This window comes from Anopheles marshallii (assembly GCF_943734725.1).
Source record: "Anopheles marshallii chromosome X unlocalized genomic scaffold, idAnoMarsDA_429_01 X_unloc_158, whole genome shotgun sequence".
Taxonomy (NCBI): domain Eukaryota; kingdom Metazoa; phylum Arthropoda; class Insecta; order Diptera; family Culicidae; genus Anopheles; species Anopheles marshallii.
Window position 1 is genome coordinate 10,001 of NW_026525733.1, and position 10,000 is coordinate 20,000.

Genomic DNA, 10,000 nt, shown 5'->3' on the forward strand with positions numbered 1-10,000 from the left:
ACTATAGGTATCTCTTAGCTTAGTTCTAGCCATGTGCGTTCAAAGCTCAACGTTAAGCTGTGTCCTGCACCACAACCCTTGTATCTTAAGCTTATCTCTAAGCTTTTTTGCGTTCAATGCTCAACGTTAAGCTATCCCTTCGCTTAGAACCTCGCTCTATATTCAACTTTCAGATACCTCAAAGCTCAACTTATGTGGTCTGCAATTGCTCTTGAACGGGTACAATTTCTGACAGAGGGGGGTTTTTGGCCCAAATTATGCATTATTAGTTTAACCTCCGTCGCAGAACCACATTTGACCAGGTCGAGAAAAAAATTTTTTCGTGACGACCTGGTCCCCCATAGTAGGGAATGAACATGACATCTTAACCATATTTGACCATTTTCAAATTTCTCGTCGCGGAATGATGACTTTACTAGTAAAATTTGTTCCGGGTAGGGACCTCCCATACAAAATTTTCATCGCTCCAAAAGTGATTTCGTTTCACTTTTCAACATTTACAAGGTCCATAAATCATGTTTTGAGACGATATGGAAAAAAAAATTTTTTGCCCGTCTCGACCAACTCGACCGATGGTGACCACAGTAGGGTGCTCCATACAAATTTTCCTTATGTGGAATTTTCAGTGTAAAATAAGGTTTCTCCAATCGATCGCGGGTTTCACTTTTCATCATTTGCTAGGTCTAACTATGATGTTTTGAGTGGTCCCGCAAAAATTTTTTCTCTTGGCCAGTCGACCCTTTCGTCCATGTCGGTGTGTTCTGCAGTAGGGTGCTCCATACAAATTTTCCTTATGTGGAATTTTTCAGTGTAAAATAAGGTTTCTCCAATCGATCGCGGGTTTCACTTTTCATCATTTGCTAGGTCTAACTATGATGTTTTGAGTGGTCCCGCAAAAATTTTTTCTTGGACCGGGCCTTCCTTCCCGGCCCTGTCGGTGTGCTCTGCAGTAGGGTGCTCCATACAAATTTTCCTTATGTGGAATTTTTCAGTGTAAAATAAGGTTTATCCAATCGATCGCGGGTTTCACTTTTCATCATTTGCTAGGTCTAACTATGATGTTTTGAGTGGTCCCGCAAAAATTTTTTCTTGGACCGGGCCTTCCTTCCCGGCCCTGTCGGTGTGCTCTGCAGTAGGGTGCTCCATACAAATTTTCCTTATGTGGAATTTTTCAGTGTAAAATAAGGTTTCTCCAATCGATCGCGGGTTTCACTTTTCATCATTTGCTAGGTCTAACTATGATGTTTTGAGTGGTCCCGCAAAAATTTTTTCTTGGACCGGGCCTTCCTTCCCGGCCCTGTCGGTGTGCTCTGCAGTAGGGTGCTCCATACAAATTTTCCTTATGTGGAATTTTTCAGTGTAAAATAAGGTTTCTCCAATCGATCGCGGGTTTCACTTTTCATCATTTGCTAGGTCTAACTATGATGTTTTGAGTGGTCCCGCAAAAATTTTTTCTCTTAGCCAGTCAACCCTTTCGTCCATGTCGGTGTGTTCTGCAGTAGGGTGCTCCAACCAAGTTTTCCTAATGAAAGTTTTTCGTGGTTTCGTGTGAGTTAAAAACTCCGGAACTTGGCTTATTTTCACCATAATTTCCACATATGGTGACCAACTCAATAAACGTTTTGTGCGTATCCTATGGACAGTTTTTCGCGTTCAACTTGGTGAACTAGGGTTGTTTTCCCGAAGGGTAAAAAAATCTGGACTTAGCCAAATTTTGAAATCTCCAACCAATCTTGGCCTGTTAGATTATCTTGGTTGGGTTGCTATGGGCTGCTACGGCCTACTTGATAGGCAATGTTTCAACTCTTGGAAGCTTTCGTGGTTGTTTAGAACTGTCCATGGCCTTCTTGATAGAAATGGCTTATCGTGGCCATGGACTTAGCAACATTTTGAGATCCAATCTTGGCCTGTTAGAGTATCTTGGTTGGGTTGCTATGGGCTGCTACGGCCTACTTGATAGGCAATGTTTCAACTCTTGGAAGCTTTCGTGGTTGCTAAGCACAGTTCGTGGCCTTCTTGATAGAAATGGCTTATGGTGGCCATGGACTTAGCAAAATTTTGAAATCTCCAACCAATCTTGGCCTGTTAGAGTATCTTGGTTGGGTTGCTATGGGCTGGTACGGCCTACTTGATAGGCAATGTTTCAACTCTTGGAAGCTTTCGTGGTTGCTAAGCACTGTTCGTGGCCTTCTTGATAGAAATGGCTTATGGTGGCCATGGACTTAGCCAAATTTTGAATTCTCCAACCAATCTTGGCCTGTTAGAGTATCTTGGTTGGGTTGCTATGGGCTGGTACGGCCTACTTGATAGGCAATGTTTCAACTCTTGGAAGCTTTCGTGGTTGCTAAGCACTGTTCGTGGCCTTCTTGATAGAAATGGCTTATGGTGGCCATGGACTTAGCAACATTTTGAAGTCTCCAACCAATCTTGGCCTGTTAGAGTATCTTGGTTGGGTTGCTATGGGCTGGTACGGCCTACTTGATAGGCAATGTTTCAACTCTTGGAAGCTCTCGTGGTTGCTAAGCACTGTTCGTGGCCTTCTTGATAGAAATGGCTTATGGTGGCCATGGACTTAGCAAAATTTTGAAATCTCCAACCAATCTTGGCCTGTTAGAGTATCTTGGTTGGGTTGCTATGGGCTGGTACGGCCTACTTGATAGGCAATGTTTCAACTCTTGGAAGCTCTCGTGGTTGCTAAGCACTGTTCGTGGCCTTCTTGATAGAAATGGCTTATGGTGGCCATGGACTTAGCAAAATTTTGAAATCTCCAACCAATCTTGGCCTGTTAGAGTATCTTGGTTGGGTTGCTATGGGCTGGTACGGCCTACTTGATAGGCAATGTTTCAACTCTTGGAAGCTCTCGTGGTTGCTAAGCACTGTTCGTGGCCTTCTTGATAGAAATGGCTTATGGTGGCCATGGACTTAGCAAAATTTTGAAATCTCCAACCAATCTTGGCCTGTTAGATTATCTTGGTTGGTTTGCTATGGGCTGCTACGGCCTACTTGATAGGCAATGTTTCAACTCTTGGAAGCTTTCGTGGTTGCTAAGCACTGTTCGTGGCCTTCTTGATAGAAATGGCTTATGGTGGCCATGGACTTAGCCAAATTTTGAAATCTCCAACCAATCTTGGCCTGTTAGATTATCTTGGTTGGTTTGCTATGGGCTGGTACGGCCTACTTGATAGGCAATGTTTCAACTCTTGGAAGCTTTCGTGGTTGCTTAGGATAAGAATCCCGACGAGAAAGGTTTCCCGGACTTATAAAAATAACCGATTAGCCCCAAGGACACATCTTCCTTGAAAGGCTAATCATGCACCACACACCACACCACCCATAGGCTTGCAAGCAGCACTCTTGTCGAGTGCAGCAAGCCTATGCTCACATCAACTACCGTACACGTACCACCATAGGCTTGCAAGCAGCACTCTTGTCGAGTGCAGCAAGCCTATGCTCATCAACTACCATACGTACCACCACAGCCTTGCAAGCAGCACTCTTGTCGAGTGCAGCAAGCCTATACTCCACGAACTAACCACTTCACCACCAAGCATGGGTCGCCTGAGAGGATCGATGCGAACGCATCTCTACAACTCGCAGCTCCCAGCCTGTAGTCCCGTCGTTTGCGGGCGGTCGAAGGTGTCGAAACTAGTTGTATCCACGGTCGACGGGAGCACAGCCACCAGGGTTCCCTGTGATAAGGTACTTCCACGTGCAGCGTGCACCCGCCCGTTGCGGCTCAGTCTAGTGCTATAGCGGGGATGAGACGGCAGTGTGCACGGGGCAGCACCGACGGATCTCAGAGGGTTGTTAAGCCCGCTAGCTTCCGATCACCTAATGGGTTTATGATGCGCTATCAGCTCGGATTGGATACGACCTTAGAGGCGTTCAGGCATAATCCAGCGGACGTAGCGTCATACCAAAGTCCGGTCGAACTAGTATTGAGCCAGTGGTCCGTACCTGTGGTTCCTCTCGTACTGCACAGGAATTCCGTTAAGATAGCAGCATACAGCACACACCAGTAGGGTAAAACTAACCTGTCTCACGACGGTCTAAACCCAGCTCACGTTCCCTTGAAAGGGTGAACAATCCTACGCTTGGTGAATTTTGCTTCACAATGATAGGAAGAGCCGACATCGAAGGATCAATAAGCCACGTCGCTATGAACGCTTGGCGGCCACAAGCCAGTTATCCCTGTAGTTGCGAGCGAACCTCCGTAGTGAACGGACGTGTTGTGGATGAGCTCTTGTCGACGCGTGCGTGTGAGTGTATACTGTGAGTGCATACTGAGTAAGACAAAGTGTGCGAAAGAGACACCAAACGGCCACCGAGGACCTTGGTTCCACGTGTCCGGCCCCCGATCTCGGCCGCCGACCCCCCACCCAAATTTCACCCCCCCACCTATCAAGGGGGGGGAGTTTTTCGTGGGCAGGTTTTTGTTGAATATTAAGGCGAATTGTGAACCGATCCGGACGATTAAGGTGTCGTTGGATGCGTCTCGGTAAGACGCATCTTACAAAATTTTGTATGTGTGTGTGTGTGCGTTACACCGGAAGTGGCACTTGAAAAACTGTGAGTTTTTGGTGGGGGACCGTTTTACCCCCCAAAAAGTGCGTTAGTGATCTTAAAAACACTTGAGGACTATAAGTGAGAATATCCCGCGTCGATAGAGTGGTCTAACATTTTTGTGCGACGAACCGTTGCGGAGTTATAGGCTTCCAAAGTTGGAGGTTTTGGCGATTTCCGGCGTCTTTCGTTCCCATACATTTTGTATGGGACAGCTGTTCGGTGGCGCGTTCTTGGCCGAGTACCGTGTGTCGTCGCGTGTGACGTCAGTGCAAAGTACCGGTTTGCGCCCGATCTGGCGTTGTCGCCGCGAGTGTGCTGAAGAACATAACGGTAAAGCCCGGTGCAAGCGCACCGAAAAGTGTAACTTTTTGGCAAAGTGCACGATTTAAGGCACTTTCCGTTTGCCGTGTGTTTCCGTGTGCGTGCGTGTGTGCGAGTGTTTGGAGTGAAAATCGGCCGTATCAGCCAGGCCACGCGTGCCAGGGCTTTGGTTTCAAGTGTCCGGCCCCCGATCCTGGCCGCCGACCCCCCTCCCAAATTTCACCCCCCCACCCCTTAAGGGGGGGGAGTTTTTCGTGGGCAGGTTTTTGTTGAATATTAAGGCGAATTGTGAACCGATCCGGACGATTAAGGTGTCGTTGGATGCGTCTCGGTAAGACGCATCTTACAAAATTTTGTATGTGTGTGTGTGTGCGTTACACCGGAAGTGGCACTTGAAAAACTGTGAGTTTTTGGTGGGGGACCGTTTTACCCCCCAAAAAGTGCGTTAGTGATCTTAAAAACACTTGAGGACTATAAGTGAGAATATCCCGCGTCGATAGAGTGGTCTAACATTTTTGTGCGACGAACCGTTGCGGAGTTATAGGCTTCCAAAGTTGGAGGTTTTGGCGATTTCCGGCGTCTTTCGTTCCCATACATTTTGTATGGGACAGCTGTTCGGTGGCGCGTTTGCCGTGTGTTCCTGTGTGCGTGCGTGTGTGCGAGTGTTTGGAGTGAAAATCGGCCGTATCAGCCAGGCCACGCGTGCCAGGGCTTTGGCTTCAAGTGTCCGGCCCCCGATCCTGGCCGTCGACCCCCCTCCCAAATTTCGCCCCCCCACCCCTTAAGGGGGGGGAGTTTTTCGAGGGCAGGTTTTTGTTGAATATTAAGGCGAATTGTGAACCGATCAGGACGATTAAGGTGTCGTTGGATGCGTCTCGGTAAGACGCATCTTACAAAATTTTGTATGTGTGTGTGTGTGCGTTACACCGGAAGTGGCACTTGAAAAACTGTGAGTTTTTGGTGGGAGACCGTTTTACCCCCCAAAAAGTGCGTTAGTGATCTTAAAAACACTTGAGGACTATAAGTGAGAATATCCCGCGTCGATAGAGTGGTCTAACATTTTTGTGCGACGAACCGTTGCGGAGTTATAGGCTTCCAAAGTTGGAGGTTTTGGCGATTTCCGGCGTCTTTCGTTCCCATACATTTTGTATGGGACAGCTGTTCGGTGGCGCGTTTGCCGTGTGTTCCTGTGTGCGTGCGTGTGTGCGAGTGTTTGGAGTGAAAATCGGCCGTATCAGCCAGGCCACGCGTGCCAGGGCTTTGGTTTCACGTGTCCGGCCCCCGATCCTGGCCGCCGACCCCCCACCCAAATTTCACCCCCCCACCCCTTAAGGGGGGGGAGTTTTTCGTGGGCAGGTTTTTGTTGAATATTAAGGCGAATTGTGAACCGATCCGGACGATTAAGGTGTCGTTGGATGCGTCTCGGTAAGACGCATCTTACAAAATTTTGTATGTGTGTGTGTGTGCGTTACACCGGAAGTGGCACTTGAAAAACTGTGAGTTTTTGGTGGGGGACCGTTTTACCCCCCAAAAAGTGCGTTAGTGATCTTAAAAACACTTGAGGACTATAAGTGAGAATATCCCGCGTCGATAGAGTGGTCTAACATTTTTGTGCGACGAACCGTTGCGGAGTTATAGGCTTCCAAAGTTGGAGGTTTTGGCGATTTCCGGCGTCTTCCGTTCCCATACATTTTGTATGGGACAGCTGTTCGGTTGCGCGTTCTTGGCCGAGTACCGTGTGTCGTCGCGTGTGTTTCTGTGGGGAGTCAATCAACGCGCTACGTCGCCGCGAGTCGGGGAGAACACCTCCCCCGACTCCCCCCCCCCCTCCACCCTCACCCGTAACAGTGAGAGGTGGAGATGTCGTCGACGGGGCGAACCCTCCGTTCCAGGACGGAGTCAACGGAGGAGAGGCCGGCGAAGCTCTCCACTATTCTGGAGCCGCGAGTGGCTCTTACACGAACATCTGTTCCGGGAGCGAAGCAGCAGTCCCCGGAAATGTCGGAGCTGAGACAGCTCCTCAATGAGACGTCGCTCACCAACGAGCAGCTGCGAGCGACGATCGTGGGTCTGCAACAGGAGATCCAGATGCTCCGGCAGCAGATGGAAACAAATGCTGTGCAGGCCCGGCAAGATTTGCAGCTGGCCCGAGAGGAAGCCCGGATGCGCGAGACGCTGGCTCGTGAAGACAACGAGCGCCTGCGCAACGAGCTGAGGGAGGAGCGAGCCAGCTTCCAAGAGCTCCTTGCACAGACACTGGGCTATGGAGGCAGCCAGAAGCAGCAGTGGCAGCAGCAGCAGCAGCAACAGCAGCAGCAGCAGCAGCAGCAACAACAGCAGCAGCAACGTCGTGAGCAGCAGCAGCAACAGCGACAGCAGGGAGCGGTGTCGGCAACGGCAGCTCCGCTTTCAGACCCGGAAGGCGGCTCCTGGGCTGAAGTGGTGCGTCGTAAGCCGGCCCGGCAACCGGGGAACAAGCCGCAGCAACAGCAGCAGCAGTGGCCGCAACTACCGCAACGGGCAGCGGTTCAGCGGCAGCCGATCGCAGGACCGTCTAAGCAGCAGCCCCAGCAACATCAGGGACAACAGGCCCGGGGTAGCCAGCCTGGAGCACAACGAGGAGGTCGGCGTCAGCGGCAGCGAAAAACCAAGCCGGACGCTATTGAAATCGCCCCAGCTGAGGGACAAACCTGGACGGAGGTGTACCAGGCTGTCCGAACGGCTCCAGAAATGGAGAAACATGCTGAGGCCCTAGGCGTCGGGCGACGCACCACACGCTCCAGGCTTGTCATGGAGCTGAAGGAGAGCGCGGACGCTGCAGAAGTTCTGCAGTGCATCAAGCAGGTCTGCGCAAAGGCAGAACGGCCGGCCTCAGCTCGGCTGGTCACGCCTATGGTCGAAATCCGGTTGGACGCTGTCGACCCTTTAGCGAAGGAGACCGATGTGGCGATGGCGCTGACCAACCTGTGCCAATGCGAGGTGGAGGAGACATCGGTTCGCCTGCGACCTGCCTGGGACGGCACGAAAGTGGCGATAGTCCGCGTAACAGCCAGGGCTGCGGAGGGTCTGGTCGACAAGAGCGTCAAGATCAAATACACATCGTGTCTGATCCGGAAGGTGGCTCCTCTGCAGGCGCGTCAGCAACGGTGCTACAAGTGCCTCGAGATGGGGCACGTCCGAGCTGCGTGCAGGAGCGAAGTGGACCGCTCGACAAGCTGCATTCGCTGCGGGAAGCCGGATCACCAGGCGAAGAGCTGCACGGCGGAGGTGCGCTGCGTCGTGTGCAGCGGCCCGCACCCGGTCGGGCATCCGACGTGCCGGCGCTAAAAGTGCTGCAAGTGAACCTCGGGCGAAGCCGGGCAGCCCAAGACCTCATGCTGCAGACGGCTCGCGAGTTAGGGGCTCAGGTGGTGCTCGCCTGCGAACTATATCGACCACCTCGGGATGATCCGCGGTGGGCCATCGATGCGGAACAGAGTGTGGCGATAATAGCAACAGGGGCGTACCCTATTCAACGGCTTTGGGGGAGCGTCGTCCCGGGACTCGTGGTGGCCACCATAGCGGGAGTAACGTTCGCCAGCTGCTACGTGCCACCCAGCAGCGGCATCGAAGACTTCGTAAGCTTCCTCGGTGCGGTGGAGGTGTCTCTGGTCGGACACGCAACATCAGTCCTGGCCGGGGACTTCAACGCCTGGAATGAGGAGTGGGGGAGTGCGCGCACCACCCGGAAGGGGCAGGAGCTCCTGAGCGTGGTGGAGCAGCTGGCGCTGCATACGCTGAACCGCGGTAACGTGCCCACGTTTAAGGGCAACGGGGTTGCGCGGGAAAGCGTTATCGACGTTTCTTTTGCCAGCCAAACTATTGCGCGACCGGACTCCTGGCGCGTGCTCGATCGCTTTTCCAGCAGCGACCATGCCTACGTCCAGTTCCAGGTGGGCGTCCCAGGACAACGTCCCACGCGACGAGGCAAGCAGCAGCAGCGAAGTCGAGACGGGACAGCCAGACACGCCGGGACCCGGTGGAAGACGACGCAATTCGATAACAAGTGCTTCGACATCGCCCTCACATGCGGCCACTTCGAGCAGGTCGCAACTCCGGAGGGGCTGATCGGCGGACTGACCCAGGCGTGCGATGAGATCATGGAGAGAGTACACGGGGCTACTTTCCATCGCAAGCCCCAGGTGTACTGGTGGTCTCCTGAGATCGAGCGCCTGAGGGAGGAATGCGGAGCAGCGGAGGCCGCCCATCGCAGGGCCCAACCTTCGGAGCGTGCGGTGACGTCGGCCAGGCTGCAGGGCTGTCGACGATTGCTGCAGGCCGCCATTCACAGCAGTAAGGAAGACAGTATGCAAGAGCTGATCGATGGGGTCGAAGCCGAGGTGTTCGGACTCGGTTACAAGGTTGTTCGAGCAAAACTACGTAACAGGGCACCACCGGAAACGGACCGAGCCGTACTAGGTCCGATCGTCGAAGCCTTGTTCCCGGACCATCCGGCATTTGAGTGGCCGGACATCGACGTGTGCAGTGAGGCTCTGAGACCGGTCACGAGCTCGGAAATTCTTTCGCTGGCCGAGCGGATGGCCACCTCCAAGGCGCCAGGGCTGGACGGTATCCCGAATGCCGCAGTGAAGGCGGCAATGCGGAAGCACCCGGAGGTCTTCGCCAAGGTGTACAATCAGCTGCTCGAGCGAGGGGAGTTTCCTGCGGCATGGAAGGAGGCACGCCTTGTGTTGGTCACGAAGCCAGGTAAGCCGCCGGGCGATCCGTCGTCGCACCGCCCGCTGCTAATGCTGGGAGCAGTCGCCAAGGGGTTCGAACGGCTGATCTTAGATCGGCTGAACGACCACTTGGAGGACAGCGATGCTCCCCGCCTGTCGGCAAGGCAGTACGGGTTCCGGCGCGGTCGTTCCACGCTTCAGGCCATCGAGCGGGTGATCGAGAGAGGACAACACGCGAGGACGTTTCACCGCACCAACCAGCGGGATCCTCGATGTCTGGTGGTGGCAGCACTGGACGTCAGGAACGCCTTTAACTCTGCCAGCTGGAAGGCGATCGCGGTTGCCCTGCAGAAGCTGATGGTTCCTGCAGCCCTCCAGAAAATATTGCGCAGCTA